This window comes from Crocodylus porosus, unplaced genomic scaffold (genome assembly GCF_001723895.1).
Source record: "Crocodylus porosus isolate Cpor-Errol unplaced genomic scaffold, CroPor_comp1, whole genome shotgun sequence".
NCBI classification, from domain to species: domain Eukaryota; kingdom Metazoa; phylum Chordata; order Crocodylia; family Crocodylidae; genus Crocodylus; species Crocodylus porosus.
In genome coordinates, this window is record NW_017728921.1 from 17,719,850 (window position 1) to 17,738,881 (window position 19,032).

General features: G+C 40.7%; 1 protein-coding gene across 1 annotated transcript in view; it reads left to right on the top strand.

Annotated features, from left to right (window-relative positions):
* RSPH14 (radial spoke head 14 homolog) overlaps positions 1–19,032 on the top strand; it is a 216,840-nt gene that overhangs the window by 194,433 nt on the left and 3,375 nt on the right. The gene's annotated exons all lie outside the window — the stretch shown is intronic.

A 19,032-nucleotide genomic window follows, 5' to 3' on the forward strand; every position in this document is an offset into this window, starting at 1 on the left:
TTATCATTGCTTTGGCCTTACCCCAGCACCCTCATTGAGATGGTGAGATCAAATGTTAACCTCTTGTTCTATCTAGGAATACATTTTAATATTTTTTGTGGTTAATAGTTGTAAACTGAACTGAAATAACCAAAACCCTTACTTCAACCCTTAAGAGCCACCTGACTGGCTATCCTTAAATATTTTTGTTGCGAGTAAATTCAAACACAAATCCTACACCTGAAATCCCCAGAAGCATTGGAAATTCAGCAACTCTGACATGAAGTTAATCTCTCCAGAAGAGCATGTTCCACAAACATGAGTGCTGCAAAGCATTCTTTCTATAATATGTAAGAGTTTATTCATCTTCTTCTCACTCATAATGAAGTCTCCCCAGTCATACTCAGAAGATGTCTGATTTCCCTTATATACATGCACCCAAAATAGAGACTCCACTGTGAAGACAGGATCCAATACAGAGGTAGAGGGAGGTGTCAGGGACTATTAAATAGGCTTCATAGCCAAGATCTCTTCTACTTGGTTGTACTCATCACTTGCCATCTTGTAGGCAGTAATTCTATTCTTCTCTGTATGTGGGCCTATCCTGTAATAGTGTCCTCCATCCAAGGGCAGGCAGGAATCAATCCCTCCTGGGTGACAGCTTCCCAATCAAATTAATCAGAGGGGAGAGTCATGTTAACGGTATGAAGCATTGTCTCCTGTACAAAAGCTGAAAGTATCTCCCCAGTTATTAGCAAAGGTGAAGAAAAAACCAACACCTGCATAAAGCAAGTGGCCTTAGCGATCACTTGGATTTCAGATACCTAAATTCATAAGGTTAGGAAAACATATCCCTCCTTAGAAAGAGCAAAATACTAACTACATGCTACTACTTGATACCACATGTATAAATGTTCACATTGACTGGGTTTCAGGCTGACCTGCTGCTGTAACCTTTGCAACAGGAATAATTCTATCAGTCAGCCTAAGGGTGTGACCCACAATGGTGTGAATTCTGGAGCCACTAAGAACAGATTGTGGGGATAGGAGTAGCAGTACATAGATATCAATGAACACACAGTGAAAACCACCGCGTTTTTCCCCAAATGTTGCAAATGCAAAAAATATAATCAAGATCTGTCAGTAACCTCTAAAATAAATATTGCAAGAGCACACCTTACCAGTTTGCACAGAGTAATGGCCACAAATAGAATAGTATCATTACCAGAAACACAACTGGCATATATTCCTCTGCAAAACTGGGGGTGGGGGTGGGAAGGGCTGTACATTCCTGGAGAATCTTTGTATGTCTAACTTACTAAAAGGCAGATGCACACACATCTAAAAACTTGTGGGTCAGAACTGCAGATGAGAACTGTCTACAGGTGCAGATTATTATAATAAACCTCCCCATTCCCTCACATGAATTGACACACAATAAGAGGCAGTGCACCCCATAGGGCTTTTCCTCCAAGATAAGCATCCGTAGGCAAGACATGCCCTGTATAGGTAGACATTATCACAAAAATCCATCAGCAAGGTGCCTTTTCAAATGAAATACAATGCTTCTGGCATCTCCCAACAACAAGGTTTGGGGAGAAATGGGGGTTCTTTGCCCAGAGGCACAATCTGGGTGGTTACCTTTCTGAAATATTAGCAGAACACAATGGGCCTTCAGAAGGGACTGGATGCTAATGGATTAGAAGCCAGAACAGTAAAGGGAAATGACTATTTTGTGAAAAAGAGCAGCCTGAAACAGCAGTCGACAGAAAGCCAGTATCCCTGAAGAAGGTCATTCTCACTGTATCAGCAGCCTTCCTCCCTTTACTATTTTTCTCTATACACAGCAGAACATTTCTAGTTCACAGTGACATTCAGCTGTGCCTTCAGCAAGAAACCCCTTAGTCTATTGTTTCAAAATGACATCGCCTCCTCCTCCCCCTTTTTAAATGCCTTCTTATTTGGAAAACACAAGAGAGGGTCATGTTAATCCTTAATCTGATTTAAGAGAAAGAGAAAAGCAGTGCTTCACTCACCTCCTAGCTGGCAGGCAGGCAGGCAAGCAGCCTCCACCTCTTCAGTCCATCAGTACAAATGCTCACATCCACTGATGCTTCCCTGTCTTTTTTTGGCCCTTTTTCACATCAGCATGTAGGATCTGAAGCAAGAAGATGAAGAGCAGCTGCAGAGACACTAGCCCAAAAGCTCAAGTGAGGGAGAAAATGTGCTTTTTCCCCATTTCCTTCCGTAAGAAAAATGAAAAGGAAACACTTGTCTCTGTCCCGTGGTCCCCTGGTGTGAGACAGGGAGGTGTTTAATGATCACACCGAGAAGACAGGGCAGGGGGAATTTTTGGTTGGCTGTTGTGGGAGGAGTCAGAAGCAGAGAGCCTGTTTCCAAGTCAACAGAAGGTGGGGGTACAGCTATCTTTACACTGAAAGGAGGACCACACTCTACAGCACAGCTGTCTGGGGCTGAGGTGCTTGCTAACTTGCAGAGGCACGGTACTCCTGGATTGGCCAGCCGGGAAGACAGAGCCTGGATTGTCATGTGTGTTCTCCAATGGAGTGGCAGGGAATATATTGCTGCTTAGGCAGGGGATAGGCAGTGCTGGAACCATGCTCACTGCAGCGCTTCTCTTTCTCTCATTCCTATTGCTCTCCCTTTCCGTGTCTGCTAGATGTGTCATGTTGTATATGGAACTATATGTTCACAAATGCTTTTCTTGTCTTCAGTGCTGTATTGCACACATGCATTAACATGCACATATAAATCCAATACACTACATCCTTTCCTTCTATACACCTACATTTGGGTGCTTACATTTATTTACTGTTCTATTTTTTCTGCAGCGTTGCAGATTTCTTTTATGTCTCTCTTACTCTGTACTTAGGCAGTACTATTTATTCTTATAATTAATTTGATAGTATTTATTTTTAGTCTGCTGTTGCTATATGACCTGATGATCACACTTTACACTTCAAGATAGTTCATCAAAAGAGAGGAAAAATAACAATTTGAGCATCTGTTTTATTTTCTTCTGGTTCTCTCTCTCTCCTTTCTACTTTGCACATATTTTCTTCTCTTTTTGTCTCCAGCTTTTCCTGTTTGTCTCATTTGCGTCTAAGTAACACTTTCATGTAGATAGGCCTTGTCAAGTATCAGCATTTTATAAGCTTCCTTTTACCCATGAAATAAAACATTCTATTACCATGTTAACGGCAACTTTATGCTACTGATTATTTGTCTCTTTTTCCTCATCGTCTTTTACTTTTAATCTTCTTCAGCTGATCATAAACTTTTCATTAAAATATTATGCGTATTAGTAACCTTAAAAAATAGGCAGCCGTCCCTCTCAGATCTCTTAGGCCTGGCCATAACTATTTCTTAGCCATAATTCACCACTGGTGCATTTCCACAGGAGGTAGCAACAGGGAAGGGTATGGTGTAGAAAGGACATGAAGTCAGGCTAATACACAGAGATAAAGATATCTGGGTCCTGGCAATATAATCACTTCCACCACTGACATCACGTACTAAGCTGCAACGTGGGTAGATTACAATAATTCTTCTATTGTAGACACATCCTTGAAGCATCAGTTCTTGTACCCAACACATAAATGAAAGCCTAGCATTGATTCTTAAAGTAAAAGGAACAGTTTCTTCAAAGTGTTGTCTTCCACTTTTTCAGTCCTAGAAAAGTTTGCCAGTATAGTTATCCCTTACACAGGTAACCTAGCCAAACCCTCCTAATCTAGATGCCACTTTTAGTGACAAAAAATATGTTTTTTCTGCCAGAGCATGGGGTTGAAAGACCAATTTCCTGGACAAAATAAGCAATACCACAAAAATAATAGGGTTTTTATTGGCAAGGAATTGTCATAAGAATTCATGCATCTAACTGACATTAATATAATGATACCGTTGTAAAAAGTGTGCTCAGAGCTGTGATTGTTTTAACAAATGCTCCCAGGCTAGAATTTCTATATGCTTTAAGTAAGTTTCTAGGTGCATGTATATTACAAGATTATGATCAGTTTTGAAAGTATAGTATAAATAAAATTTTACTTTAGATTTCGTTGTGTGCTTTCCTTCCCATTACACACAAAGCCACCTCAACTCTGCTGTAGAGAAAATGAAGCCACAAAACAGGCTGGACCCCTGTAATTACTGATGTGAATGGGTCGCATTTGGATAAAGCAGGGGTGTCGAATTCATCTGGTCCAACAGGCTGTATGAATGGCTTGTGGTCAGCCCTGTGGGCTGAACTGAGCCACAAACCTGTCCCCGCCCCATTCCAGATCCAATCCATGAGGGCTTACTCCAGCTGGCCCAAGACTGTACCACATAGTGTCTGTGCAGGGCCAGTCTGGGAAACATGTTGCACACAGTGCCCACATCAGTCAGTCTGGAACCCAACTTGCATGCAGTGCCCCTCCAGAGAGATGTACAGGGGGCACCACATGCAGTGCAGGTCCTGGAGCAGGTACCATGTGCAGCAAAACTTCCCAGAGCAGCTGGGTTACATGTTGCTTGGACTGGCTGGGTTGGGTGCCAAGCGTGGTATGCATCTCAGTAAGTACCATCTGCAGTACAGTCCTGGACCAGCTGGAGCGGGTTCCACATGCAGCACAGGCTCAGTCTGGCACATGCCAGTTGGTACATGGGTGAACTTCAGGCCTAGGGGCAGCACTGGGGCTGGATGATGAAGCTCTAGTCCACGTGCTGTATCATTGCTACCCCTGGGATGCAGGAATAGCAATAAGGTGTCCACGTTTCATCTGCTGTTGCAAAAAACCCAAGTAGTTACTATAAGGACTTGTATGGCACCAAGCCTTCAGTTTCCTTCTTTACATCTGAGAAACATCATGAACAACACTAACATGTAATGGTTTTGGTTGTAATACTGCATGGATTGAGCTCTCTTTACTTATTTTCTCCAGATTTTATCACAGCAATAAAAAATGCACAATGTTTGGTTTCACTGATTAAAATTTTTGTGGAAGACGGCAAGATAGGAAACCAAATGATAAAAGTGAAAGTTGTGAGAATGAGGCACATCAGAAGCGTAGCAGGTCTGTCTGGTGACGCAGTTTTAGTTTTGCTGTAGCAGTACAACCATATGGTGACAGTTCTGATTGCACATTAATAGTGTGGATGAAGTGCATCCACCCAGCTTCCTCATCAAGGCCAGTCTGCTCTGAGTTCAGGTTTCCAGTCAGTGGGCATATCTACATTTCATTAATGCACCATAATTACAGCACACTAAGCTTAGTACCTGTAATGACAGGTACTAACAACGCGCCATAATCAGCACTACTGCACATTAGCACAAATGGTCATCTTGTAAAGTTAATGTATAATAAACTAAATCTACCATGTATTACCATGGATTTTGCCTGCCTCACTAATGCACAGTAGATTTAGGCTACTTCACTCAAAGCGTCTTGTGTAGATGCACCCAATTTTTTTTTTATATAGGGAAGGCTTGGTCCCTAATGAAATAACAAAATAAGCAAGGGGGTAAATAAAAACCAAAACCTTTGTTTTTTCTTCAGACCTATAGAGGGCAACCCAGGTTCTGTGCTTTTCCCTCATCACACGAGCTTTCTCTTCTCTCTCCTTGCTCTCTGCCCATGGAGCTCTTAACTTTCTCTGTAGTTTCTCATTTACTGATCATCAGTTACAGCTGGTCCCAGACTTCAGCCCAGGCAGACTCTTAACTGCTGACCACCTGCAGCTAAGTCTCAGCCCTCTGCAGGCTAAGTATCTCCTTACTCTCATGTAATAGAGAACAGAAGGAATCTAGTACCTCCACGTGTAACACAAGGAAATCTATCCTCAACTTTATCTCCATATCCCCTGCATCCAGAAAGTCTTCAGTATAGCATTTCTATTTTGAACTGATTGTATTGTGTGCACTTCTCCCAATTAATGTAAATGGAGTTAGGTGGTAGATGAGTCTATAGGGCTGTAAATGACCCTTACAGATGATTAAAATCCAAAAGAAATCTGGAAGATATTTCCCAAATCATTTATGGCCAGTAGGTTTCAGTGCCACAAATGTTATTCCTAATAAAGGACTAAATTGAAAACAAACGAGCCCCCCCCCCCCCACAACGATACAACTTGAAAAAATACTAATATGAATTATCTTTTGTGCTTTGATAATTTGGGATTGCTTAGGTATTGCCTGAAATCTCCCTGTGTGTAGAGAAATGGCTTAGTTTGTGGGATCAGTCTATTTGGGCTGACATCCAAGGTCTGATAGAATTTTACGAGGATGAAGACATCAGTTGAAGGGGATAATGTTTGCCTCAAAAAGCTTTAAATTAATATCTATCTCTTGTATAATGTCTGGTATGCAATATAGTAGAGTCCATAGGTGCCCAAGTTCATTGCTTTTCATCTTTCCATTGCCACTCACTGACCAAAGCTAAATCCTTGCCTGCTTTTTATCATTTTGGGAAAGAAAGGTATGTTTGTGACCAATTTATACCTGTTTAGTTACAAAGTACATTTTAATAAAACAAAAATATGCCTGAAGTTGGAAAATCTGGTAGATTTTTCTAATTTACTTTCATTCGTATTTATTTTACAGGAATAACAATATTAGAACTTTTTACATGCTTGTGTACAGTGTTTTTGTGGAATAAAAATGCACAAACACTAAACCAGAAAAGTGTCTCAGTTTCCTCTTTTTATGTGGAAGAATCTAGTTAAATTAATTTTATTTTATTTTATTTTATTTTTATTTTATTTTATACATAATTTCCTCTTTTTTAACAAGCAATGGTAGATGTGGACTAATTATACATAGACAAACCTGAGATTCTTTTTAGCACATGAAGAATAGAACAGAACATTTAGAGAAGGAAACAAGAGGCTGTATTTTTATTGTTAATCATTTTCTCATGTAGTGTAGTTTGAAATAGCATAAGGCATGGATGACTAGATTCTGATATTTATAACTTTCAAGGATATATTGTTACTTTAACACCAGTGTCTTCAAGAGAAAAAAAAAATGAATGCATTTTCCCACAGATCGTATCACTTTGAGTGCACAGGGGGTGTCATGATTCCTAAGGTGAAATTTAGCCTCCATTTAGGATTTCACCCTTAAATCTTGGTCTAGTACTATTGGGATCTGTTGGAGCTTTCCTTAAGATCTATACTCTAGTCTATGCTTACTAGGTTTGAGCAAGAGAATCATTCAAGTATTTGAGACAGATGTCCTACATATTCCTGCTAATGCTACCCAGTAGGCTACAGAGGAGCTCTATTTTCTGCTTGTATCTGGAAGACTAAGACTCAAGTGCCACAAACAGACCAATTTGAATATAAGCTTTTGTTCTGAACTGAATACATCTTCAGTTTTCTTCATATTTTGATTATACATCTATTGTATCCACAGCTCACAGACATTGGCTCAAATGCTAAATCAGCACTTGCCACAGAAGCCAAGTCTACAGTAACAAGCACTAAATCCAGCAGCTGGTAGCAGCTGCCTGGGGGCTGGCCTAGAACCCTGAAAGATAATGCTGGCTTTGCTGTGCAGTAACATTACATAGCAGTCTTCACTTATCATAAACTTCATGATAGAAACACGGGCCCTAACTCTTGCAGAGACTCAAAGGGAAAACAGCTCTGAACAGGGATTTTGTGAAATAAGGTAAAGTAGTATAATTGTTTGTAATGGATCCAATATTCAGAATTACAGTACCACTATGGACCTGCTTTTGTTTTATGGAAACATTTTGGAGACCATACTAAAAAAACCTGTACATGTTTTTCTCTCATCTTTTACTAATCAGGATAAATGTATGAAAGAAGTCTTTACTGCTAAACCATGGAGATTCTTTCTGAGTGCATTCGGGGGAGCTGGGTGGAGGAAAAAGGAAAAGGGAATAACATTAGTTGTAAAACCAACTGTAACAATAATCAAATACTTAAAATTTTACAATTTACTGTCCAGTAGCCTTAAAATCTTGCCTGCTCTGCAAAGTAAATTTTGTTGAACAACACTGAATTCCAGCAGCTAAGACACTTCCTTCCAGCAAGACTGGTGGAATTTTAAGTCTCCTGCTGACTGTAGCACTTTAAAACTCTCCATATTATAACTTTTATTTTAAACAAGAAAACCAGTTCCTGTAGTTTTTGGATTTGAAGCTGCTACTGTTGAATTCAGTGGAAAGCAGATTAGGTCTCTATGTAACATCAAACTGGGCCCCTACAAGAAAATATCAGTAAGGCGGCAATTCTCTCTGAGAGAGAAAATAATCTGGTTCCCTCCACGGAGACAATGCAACGGTCAGAGTGTTTTAAAATCTGGAAAATTCCTTTTTTAAAATTATGTACTGTATTCCCAATTAGACAAATGTGCGTCTTAAATAATAATGCCCAGCTCTTGCATACCATTTTTCATTGATGGATCTCAAAATGCTTTACAGAGGCGATCAGGATCATTAACTTCATGTTACTGGTGGAGAACCTGAGGTACGAGGGAGGGAAGTCCCAGGTCACCCAGCAAACCAGAGCCAAGAACGGAATGCAGATCTCCCGATTCCTAGTCTAGTGCTTGATCTAAAAGGCCACGCAGCCTCCAAAACTAACCACAGAGTTTGATTTCCCCCAGGTCCAGAGCAAACTGCCATTCATGGATTCCCACCTCTTTATGGAATGGGGATAAAATTAAGCCCCATTATTACCAAAACCCTGGTTGTATGAAGTTGGCCGAGATGAAGACAAAGAACAAAAAAAACCCAAAACACCCTCATAAACTTTCCCCAGACCCTGCAGAAAATTTGCCAGAAGTAATAAAGGCCTAGGCTTACCTGTTGTGTATAGGCCCTCCCCAGTAGAAGACTCCAGTTCTGGAGGCAGATGAGTGTGGGCAATCCTGGCAGGCAGCTCAAGGGGAATAGTGCTGCCTGGGAGCATCCTGACATGAAGGATGGCTTTGTGCCTCTGGCAGCTTCCAATGACACCCTTCTTCTTCTGGTGCAAGGAGAAATGTGACCCAGCAGAGGAAACTTCATGGAGAGAGCAACTTTTCCTCAGCATGACCCCATTTCCTCAGTACTGCCTCTCGCTCCCAACCCACAGCCCTCCACCCCTGCGATTCCATCTGCTGACGTTGCAACCCTATTTGGGGTCACGACCCACTGTTTGGAAACCAGAGGTCTAGGCTTCTTCCCTCACCACTGGGATTTTCCACAAGAGGAGATGGATGATCCTTCTTCTGCTGCCACTTTACTTTTAAGTTGACTGCATCCCAATTGCACCACAGTATGCAAATCTACTAAAGTAAAGTATAATCTTCTAAAAACAGGAGCAAAGTAACTAGAAATGAATCCCCAAGGGAGAGCTGTTCACAGTAGAGCTCTTTCTGCCAGCTGATCTCTAGACACCTACTGCACTGAGCATATAAGCAGCAGAAGGTAAAGGATGGGGAGGAGGAGGAGGATTATCTGCATTTCAGAGCTCTTTATCTATAGGATATTCATCATTCTATTCTCCAGGCAGGAGCTGAACGCTTAGTTAAGCGTTACACAACTGTGGCTTAACGTCTGTGGGCCTGATTCTCCATTGCCCTGTATCTGGGACAGTTAAAGCAGATGTCAAATGCTACCAAATCATAAGGATCATGTTTGATTTTTAGTTTGCATCCCCTTCTCACAGATACGCAAACAAAGCACAGGATAGGGGATAATCAAGCCCTTTGTCACAACATAGAATTTTAATTTGGTGGTAAAGAGGTATGTGGGGTCTTCCATATGCACCTGTTTAGTTTTGCACAGCTTCAGGGATCCAGACTTCATGCGTTTCACTCAGACAGTCCCACCCTGCAAATTTCACATCCAGGTTCCAGGTTTCCCTAAGATGCCAGCTAAACTGGCCCAATACTTGGTGAAATGCCTTGGCCTCATAACAAAATCATGGAATTTCACCATCCTTTTTCTTCTGGATCACCTGACATCTTATACAGAGCAGAGAGGTGACTTGACTTTTGCCTCATCCTTGCTTATACCCCAGGGATCATTTGGCTGGTGTCTCGTCTTCCCCCAGGGTTTTATCAGAAAGACACAAGGGCTAATGCTCCTTCTTCCCTCCACATTTTGGGGTGATATCTTCAGGAGTCTGAGCAGTTGCCTCTTACTTCAGCTGTAGAGCTAAAAAATCCTCCAGTCTTTAGCTATCACTTATCCTAAGTCTGAGATACTCTAGTAGTGCGTGCTATTTTTGTGCTACTTCCCTTTAAAGGGCAGGCTTTCAGTACAAGAGAAAAAGAGGCTGGAAATCTTAGAAGTTTCTAACACCGCCTAGATTAGAAACCCTGAGGAGAGCCACACTAGGCTTTTTCATGGGATTCTCCTATGCCTAGAAGTAGCAGAGATGTACAGTACTGTATATTTTTTAAAGGTAGCAAATATTTTCAGACCTCAAAGAAATGTCTAGTTAATCTGAGGACTGGACTAAAATTGCATCAGACCATATTTTATCACAAATGTTTCACTATCTGCTTAAAATTCCAAATTAAAAGCACAGTTGTAAACATTGTGAACGTTACCTTAGAAAATTCTTAATATCTGGAAAACACCCTTTCCTGTACTCAAAAAAACAGCTCAATACATGTTTATTAGATGTAATTGAAGTTCACACATGTGCATGAACACATACACACACGTGCGTGCACACACACACACACACACACACACACACACACACACTCTTTTGGATTAAGACCAAGCACACAACATTTCAGTCCTCAATCAGGATTTTGAAAAAAGGTGCATTTGATAATAGGGACATAGAACTATCTATAGAATTGTGCTGTATCCTTCCAGAAATAGACTGCAGGTAAGGATGAACAGGATTTGTGATAAGAGCATTGCATACATGTACCAAGTATGCAATATCAAACAGACAAGGCACAGTCTTGTAAGGTAATGTCAGTAGTTTTCAACCTTTTTGGACTCAAAGCACCCTCCCCTAACTTTGTGGATTCAAGGGCATCCCATTTCAAAAACTAATTTATGTACTGCAGTGCGCTTTCTTCCTTGACAGGAGCCAGGCAGTGGTGTGGGTGGGGGATCAACCAGGCAGGGACAAGCCTAAGCCTGCACTTATTAATCTATCTCCTCACACTTTGCAGTACTTTCCAAAGGATCTCACAGGATCCCCGGGTGCTATAAGACCTTGGCTGGTCTAGCAGATGTGGCACTGGACTTTGTTTATTTCCATTGACCTGATGCATGACGTCAAACAATCATTTGCCTCTATATTTTTCTTTCCCCTCCCAGGCATCTTCTGTCTGCTTTTTCTATTTAATTTTGGGGAACAGACTGTCTCTTATGATGTGCTTTTACAGTGCCTAGCACAATGGAGCACTGATCTTACTACACTACTGTAAATAATCATTGAATATACTTACAGACCCTATTGATCACAAAAATCACTTTGCCAGCAGATAACAAAAGTGTGTGCCCCCTCCCCACACTTTTTTAAACAACACATTTTAGGATGTCAGCGCTTAAATCTGAGGTTAAAATCATTGTTCAAGTTTCAAAGGCAATCTCTAGATTCTTGGTTTTACAGCTAGAGAAATGAAAAAGCAACTTTATGTTAGAGGAGTCAGGTTTAGGACTTTCCATAATTGTTAGGAAATAAGTAGTTTAATGAGGAATATCAACTATATATTATGAAAATCTGCTGAAGAATATAATACAAACATTTGAACAAAAATACCCACCACAATCAGATTCAGAGAAAGCTAGGTTATGGAGGCAGGTCAAAGTAAATTGGTTGGATTTGACAGAAGCCTGTTTATAGTAACAGTTAAGTATTTTCAGGGCTCTTGATCTATGTGCATGCATACTTACAGAGGTATAAAATCCACTATTTATATTAGCACTTGCACAGACACCTGAATCAATACAAATTCTCTTATGAACAGGTTCACTTTTTTATACCCACTGAATTAGCTTTCCGTTCTCTAAATGACTTGAATACATCTTGCTAGGTATTTGTGGAAGCTATGATGTCATCAGTGCCTTTTATGGCAAGCTGTTGCATGAGTCACCCTATACGTGTATGACTCCCTTACTGACTTGGGGAATGACAGGAGATCTGCGAGATCTGAAATTTGTTGGTATCTCATGTCTGGTACGCAGCTCCTGGAGACTAGTAATCAGAAGACTAATTCCCTCTGCATCATTTGATTGCAGCTCTTCAGAGCAAGCAGTAGAAATGTCAGATCTTTTTTCTTCCGTCATGTTTTTGGAAAAAACCTTCACAGTAGAGAGAGTTCAATGCATTTGAAGATCGCATTTCAGTTAGTAAATGAATTATCCCAAATAAGGAAGCCAAGCCTTAACACTAAATTACATCATTTTCTCTGAACAAAAGAAAAATTAAATTATTCTGTCATAGAATAAGACCTGGGAAATTTCCTAATTTTCATCATCAAATTTATATTAATGTGGTCAAGATATTGGAAGGATTCGACAAGGGACTAGATAGTTGTATGGATGATGAAAGTATCTAGAGTTACTTTAGACAAGGTAAAAAAACTTTGTCAGGAAGAATATAAATGCTTATTTTTCAGGGCATAAGCCACCTGCTGCCTGATAGGGCTGGAAAAAAATTTCCATAGAAAGCATGGTTTATGATTTTCTACCATGGTTTGTTTATGCCTTTCTCTGAAGCACCTAGAAATTGGCCACGGTCAGAGAGAGTCCTGGTCTGAACAGCTCATCAGTATAATCCAGTATGTAATTTCTACATAAAGACATAATCCAAGATCTATTTTTCATGGAGACAATTCCCTTCTTTAAATGCCGGCCTAGGGCCCCTCTGACTCATTCTTCCCCAGAGGTTCCGGAGACATTGGCCTTGTGACAGACATTGTGGTTTCGATGTGTGTTATTTAAGCATCACTCCTCCCTGCCGTACAAAGCCTAAGTGACTTAGAAGCTCAAGTCCATTAACTTTCAAGCAGAATGCCATGGACAATTATTATTTATTTCCAAAATTACATGTTAACATTATTTTTTCAGTTTTGGAACTCTGCCCCTTTTGGATTTCTAACTGAATGAAGCAGCTAGTGCAGCTGTATTGGTTTTAGTCTCTGTGCTAAATATTTTCCTCAGTTCTTTGATATGATAATTTCCCTGAGTTTTTGTCCATGCCCAAGAGCATGGATTTGAAAAACAAAAACAAATGATCACATATGTCATAGGATTCTCTTTCATTCCTCGTCAAGAATCAGGAGTTGCTTGGCTCCCAGGCCAAGCCTTCTTCTATGCTAAGTGCTAAGGCAGTCCTGGCATTTTTGAGGCTTTATATAGAATTTCACCACAAGTTTTTCCTTTTGACATTTATACAAGATAACAATTGTTCTACAATGGTATAGTGTTACATGGTATAAAATTATAGTTTTATTTCCTGTTCTGTGTTTCATACACAAGCTACCCTGAGGTTTTGAATCTTGGCAAAATTCACATGGACTACAACAAGAGCAAGATCAAACCCCAGAATGCCTCTCAGAATTAAGAGGTATTTTATTTAGCTTTGTCATGGTCAAAGTGACAAGTGAAGACCTTTTCTCATCTTTGCAGGCCTGCAGACCTGGTTTAAACTAAATGTTACAAGGAATTAAAAACATGGGCGATTCCAAAAGCCTCAGGACTTATATTGTTTACCCAACAAAGAGAAATAAGGGAAACACTTTCCATTTTTAAAGGCACTGTTTCCCCATTTAGTATTTTAGCTAGATGCTTGCCGCCAGCACTCCCACTGTTCTCTGAGAGGCCCCAAATTACTTGAACAGACATATTCCTTTCTGCCTGGCAGACATTTCACACACAAGATGCTCTTTTTTCCTATATGTGTTTTTGGAGATGCTGGGAGCTCTCCTTTTTAAGCACATTTTATTGAAAGAGAACATTTGGATGTAGGGGTACATTGAAAAAGGAGAATTAATTTAACATTCCCAGGCTAGGATCCAGAGTCCTTCTCTTCAATAAGATGATCCCGCATAGCTCAGTGGATGGTTGAAGGGTGCAGGAAGTGGATTTTTAGCTAAGGTCAAAAGTACTCTTATCCATAACCTACCCACTGACCCAGGCTTGGTGCTGGGAACTTGAAGGGCTCTACATTTGTAATCCTAAAACTACATTAGGTCCCACAGGGTTCTCAAATTGTTGTGCAGACTGACAGTCCAAAATTCTTCCCAGGGTCTAAAGACTAAACATAGGGAAAGCTAAGCATAGATGAATCACATGTTACAGTGGAAGGTATGCCATGGCTTGCAGAAAAAAACCACTGGAGTAGCATTAAGCTACCGTATGCACGTAATCCTTGCTGTCACTCACACCGTTGTCTCAAAAAGTTAGACCTAACCTAGAATGCTGTTGCTAACAAAAACTTGAGGTTGCAGTACTGACAACTCCTATTGGTTTTGCTGGAAAAAAGAGTTGCTGCCAAAGTTTGAGGCTTTATTCTAGGTTCCTTTAAATGATTCCAGCAGCTGGTGGCCTTCCATGTTGGACTTTTTCAACTGCCGTCTACAGGAGATTGCCAATACTAGATTGTGCCACTATGAGGACTGCTGCAGGCTGCAAAGTACAGCAATACCCTTCATTCTGCTTGTTGATGGTTCTGGTTCCTCTCAGTTTTCTGTCCTTCTCCAGGCTGAAAGGGATTTTAAATGCGTACTCATCAAACTACTGTCAGTTATGTTAGCAAATACAGATTTCTCTCGCTTTATGTTGTACATGCCTTCCTAGAAAATGATGCATAATTTGAAGTTGCATAAAGGGAACCAACTTTACAATGTAACAAATAGGGATACGTTACAAGATCTCAATGGTACTGACCCCCACATCCATTTCTACCACTTTTACAAGACAATTTTGGTACTCACCAAGAGAAGACTACACACAAGCACAGGGCGCTATCATAATGGGGATGGCAACTACAGAAGCACGTGTCGCAGACAACAAGCGAGGAGCACAGATCCCCACAGAAGACTATATTTTGGTGTGCGTCACCCCCACAATGCACCGCACAAAGCAGCTGACTGTAGGCTTCCACCACACCGATCACATAAGAGTGAATTTACCTCACATATAACGAATGAACAGAACCCACATAAAGCAAGGGAAACTTGTATTGTTATAATATATAGAATTGGTGTTCAGATTGTACCATTTGCTTTACATTTGCATTATACTGTAGGATATGGACTAACCATGGCTTTGCACAGGCTTCTCATTAAAAATAACATCTTTGTCAAAAAGACTTTGATTTAAAACCTGACATTTGTAAGCAAAAGGGTACACGATGTAATGTAATTGCTTTAGGTAATTAAGAAAATACTGTTATTTTTAGTAAATGGTTTCTTTATTCCCGTACAAAATTTCATTTGTTTATCTGACCTGCAGCTATATTAAGAGAACAGAGCAAATGGCAACTCCTCTTTGAGTCTATTTTAAAAAAAGCGACAGGGAAAAAAAAGAGTATGGGAATAGCCAGGGGGCTACGAGGGGGAGGAGATGAGTGCTGAGATAGAGAGCAGCCCAAGGGAAGAACACAAGTTCACAGGAAAAACAGATCAATACTAATGTTAACTATGCAATTGCAAAGGCAACAACTTGCATTTTATAGCACTATTTTCCTCCGTTTCACTGCTCCCACTGTATGTGTTACATAGGACAAATCACATTTCTGCTGTGGCACCAGGTTACTCACCTGTGAAGTGACATTATTTCAGTGGAAGACTGAGTCCTCATGGGATGCCACTGCACTTCTAAGCAGTATAGGATGTTGGATGAAGCCTACTTACCTTCCCTTCCAGCCTAAAATTGCTGGAATTTTGCAAGCATCTCCTCTACAACTCTCCACCAATTACTTTTTGTTCCTTTTTCCTGTTCTTTTAATCTCTCACTCTTGCCATAAATTACTCTTTTTTTTTTTTTAACTGCTGTTAGCAGTTTCTCTGCCCCCCACCTTATTTGACTTCAGTGAAACTTCTGAGCTGGTGGACCAGTCCATCTTCCTAGACCGCATTTATAATTGTGCAAGTGCCTCTACTAACATGGTAACTTGCCTATCGAGCTGCATGGTTTTGGATGCCACATAGAAAAGTCTTGGGGCCAAGTCTAGACCCCTATTGAGACAGAACACGGGGCACAGCAGATGACTATTAGACTATTAGAAACCAAGTATTCCAAAGTCTTTTGCGTAAAAGAAGTGTCAATTAATCAGGCAAAGGCAATATTCTAAAATACCTTTTAGTAGAAATCACAGAGCTATTTAAATAACTACTATTTATTGGCATGGTATAAATAGGATGCTGCTTACAATCCCTAGCCAGATCACTGGAACTGGAAGGAACCAAATGGCTGTGACATACATTTGCTCTCAGAAGTGCAATAGGAGGGACCATCACCAACAGTAAGGCAGCATGAGGAAAAATAGAGAGGCTAAGAGATGACTGAGTTAGATGAAGTTGATAACATTAACTGATAGAAGAAAACTCAAGGGCCAGTGGAAATGGTGCAGTGTGGATGAAGAGATCAATATAACGTGCAGAGGTGAGAAGCGAAGGATCTAAACAGAAGGACACAGAGCACGAATGTTGAGATGTAGCAAAAGATGCCTCTACAGCTGCGAGAAGAAGAAATGGTAGACCCCAGATCTTGAAGGTAGCAAACCACAAATAAGGAGTGAAAAGGAAAGAAAAATGAAAATGAAGGTGGTGGATAAAAAGCAGAGAGAGATGCATAGCAAATATTTGGAGAAAGAACTAATAAGCTGCTTTGCAGAAAAAGATTAATGGAAAACAGGCTTATCTGAGAGGACAGGGGGAGAGATAGAGTATAGGCAGGCATAGTAACAGACAGAAGGAAAACAAAAATTGAATGATCTTTTCTTGGCTAATACCAGAGCCTCAGCTCTAGTATATGAGAAGCATGTTTGTCTTATGAAAGGTTAATGCTTAGACTGTGACCCGTGCCTGGGGAAGAGCAGGATAGCCATGACTTAAAACTACAGGCAGAGCCTGAAAGGGTGAGGCGTGTGGAGCTTTTAACTTCAGTTCCTCATTACTCGTATTTATTTTTGTATTGTGCATTCAGTATGGTATCTTATCTGGAACAAATGAAATTACTTTAAGGTCAAGATGTCCAAATATGTTTTCTGTTTGAAAATATCACAGAACAGCTAGCACAGCAACTCTATAGGAAGCAAGGAGCTGCTGCAGTGCCCATCAGACTCCTGGCTAAACTTTCCCCTGCCTCCCGATCCTCCTCTGAAATTGTATGCTAGGCATGGCACATACAGTGATTTGTATAACATACCTGCAGGGGCAGCTACCGGGAGCTGTTCATGTAATCAGTCTGGGGATCTGTGCCTCATGTGCCAATGGTCACACATGCAGATTTTTCACAGGAAGAACTGCGCAAGCAGGTTTAGAGGCTGGAAGCTGGTTTTGAAAGGCTGACCCTGAAAAAAACTTATGCTATGTAACCTACTTCAAAAGGACTTCACAACATAAGGAAGCAGATTCCTGAGACTAACCTGTAGGAAAATGTGGCTGGATCAGCCCTGAGTGTAATCTTGAGCAACCTAAGGGTGACTTTCAGTTATCTTTGTAGAAGTCGCTCTCTAGAGACCGTTGTGCCATTCAGGTGTCCTTGGCTGCTTTCAGCTGCACCTTCATCATCCCCTACCTTTTCTCCAACACAGCCCCCATGGAAATGAACCATAAGTAAATGACAGTGTCATACGATTGGGCTTTATGTCATCCACCAGGGGAATCTCTAGCCACCCCATTAGGGCAGCCAACCATTCTACTGGCCCCTTCAGAGCCACACACAATGAGATGGTGCCTCATGCCAGCACCTGGTCCATGGGGGTTTATTACCCTTCATGCTTGAAAAAGGAAACACAAATAAAACTAGATTAAAGTTGAAAAAATGAAAAATTATGGCCAGTTGCATATCCTGCCTTCAAACATCACTCCCCCCTCCAGTGACTCACCCATACCTGATGTTAGTGAGAGAACATAAGCAGGAGTGAGAAAATAGTGACACAATATGCTAGCCTTACCTTACAGCATCGCTTAGTTTTGGCTTGCAAGCATGATTTTTATGGGTCTAATTTCCTTTTTATTTTTTTCTGTTTTATATTCTCACAGCATCTGCTTTCCAAATGTCACACAGATAGTAAAAGCTCTTACGCCATCACTCTGGCATTTGTCATTGCATCTGCACTAGGCAAGTAAAACCCAGGAAGCTAATGACATAAGAAATTACTCAATGTCAGTGAAACCTCTGCTATAGAGTAGGGCTTATTCTGTGCTATACATACATTAGGACACATTTTTCAGCCTGAAGACTTGCGGAATTTTTTCCCAGGAGTTACCAAAGACTGTTAAAATCCCTTCCCCTGCCTGTATTTGAGTGAAAGGTTCAACTATTCCCCAACTGGGGAAATTGCTTGGAAGAAAACCTGTTCTCTCTCATACACCAAATTTCCTTACCCAACCATATATGAATCACTTCAAATGGAGCAACATTTCTCTTAGCAACCAAAGAAGTGGTCTTAGCAACCAGACAGCTGAGGATTTTGTTTTTACATCGTTACTTGTGGACAATGTGTTCTCTTCTGCTTTCTGCTTTTCCATGGCAATGCTGTCTCAATGTTGGCTTAGTATTGTATACGAAGTGGAACACTTTAAGTCAGCCACTTGGCCAGTGGCAGAGACTGAACTTGCTGGGCATACTACAGCTATGCCATAGCCCTGCTTACACAAAGAAATAGGCCAGAAGGACTCTCTTTTGGGAAACACAAATTCCATTTCCCCCTCTATATATTATTGCAAGGAATAATTCTCAAACCTTAGTCTCTCCCAGGAAAAATAGTAGAGTTTGATATTAGAACTGGCTATGAGGGCTCATAGATTCTTATTTCACAACTTTACTGAGCATCTCTTCATGTGGGAATGGTGAAGACTGTTAGCTATGGGGAGGATCAGAGCTATTGCAA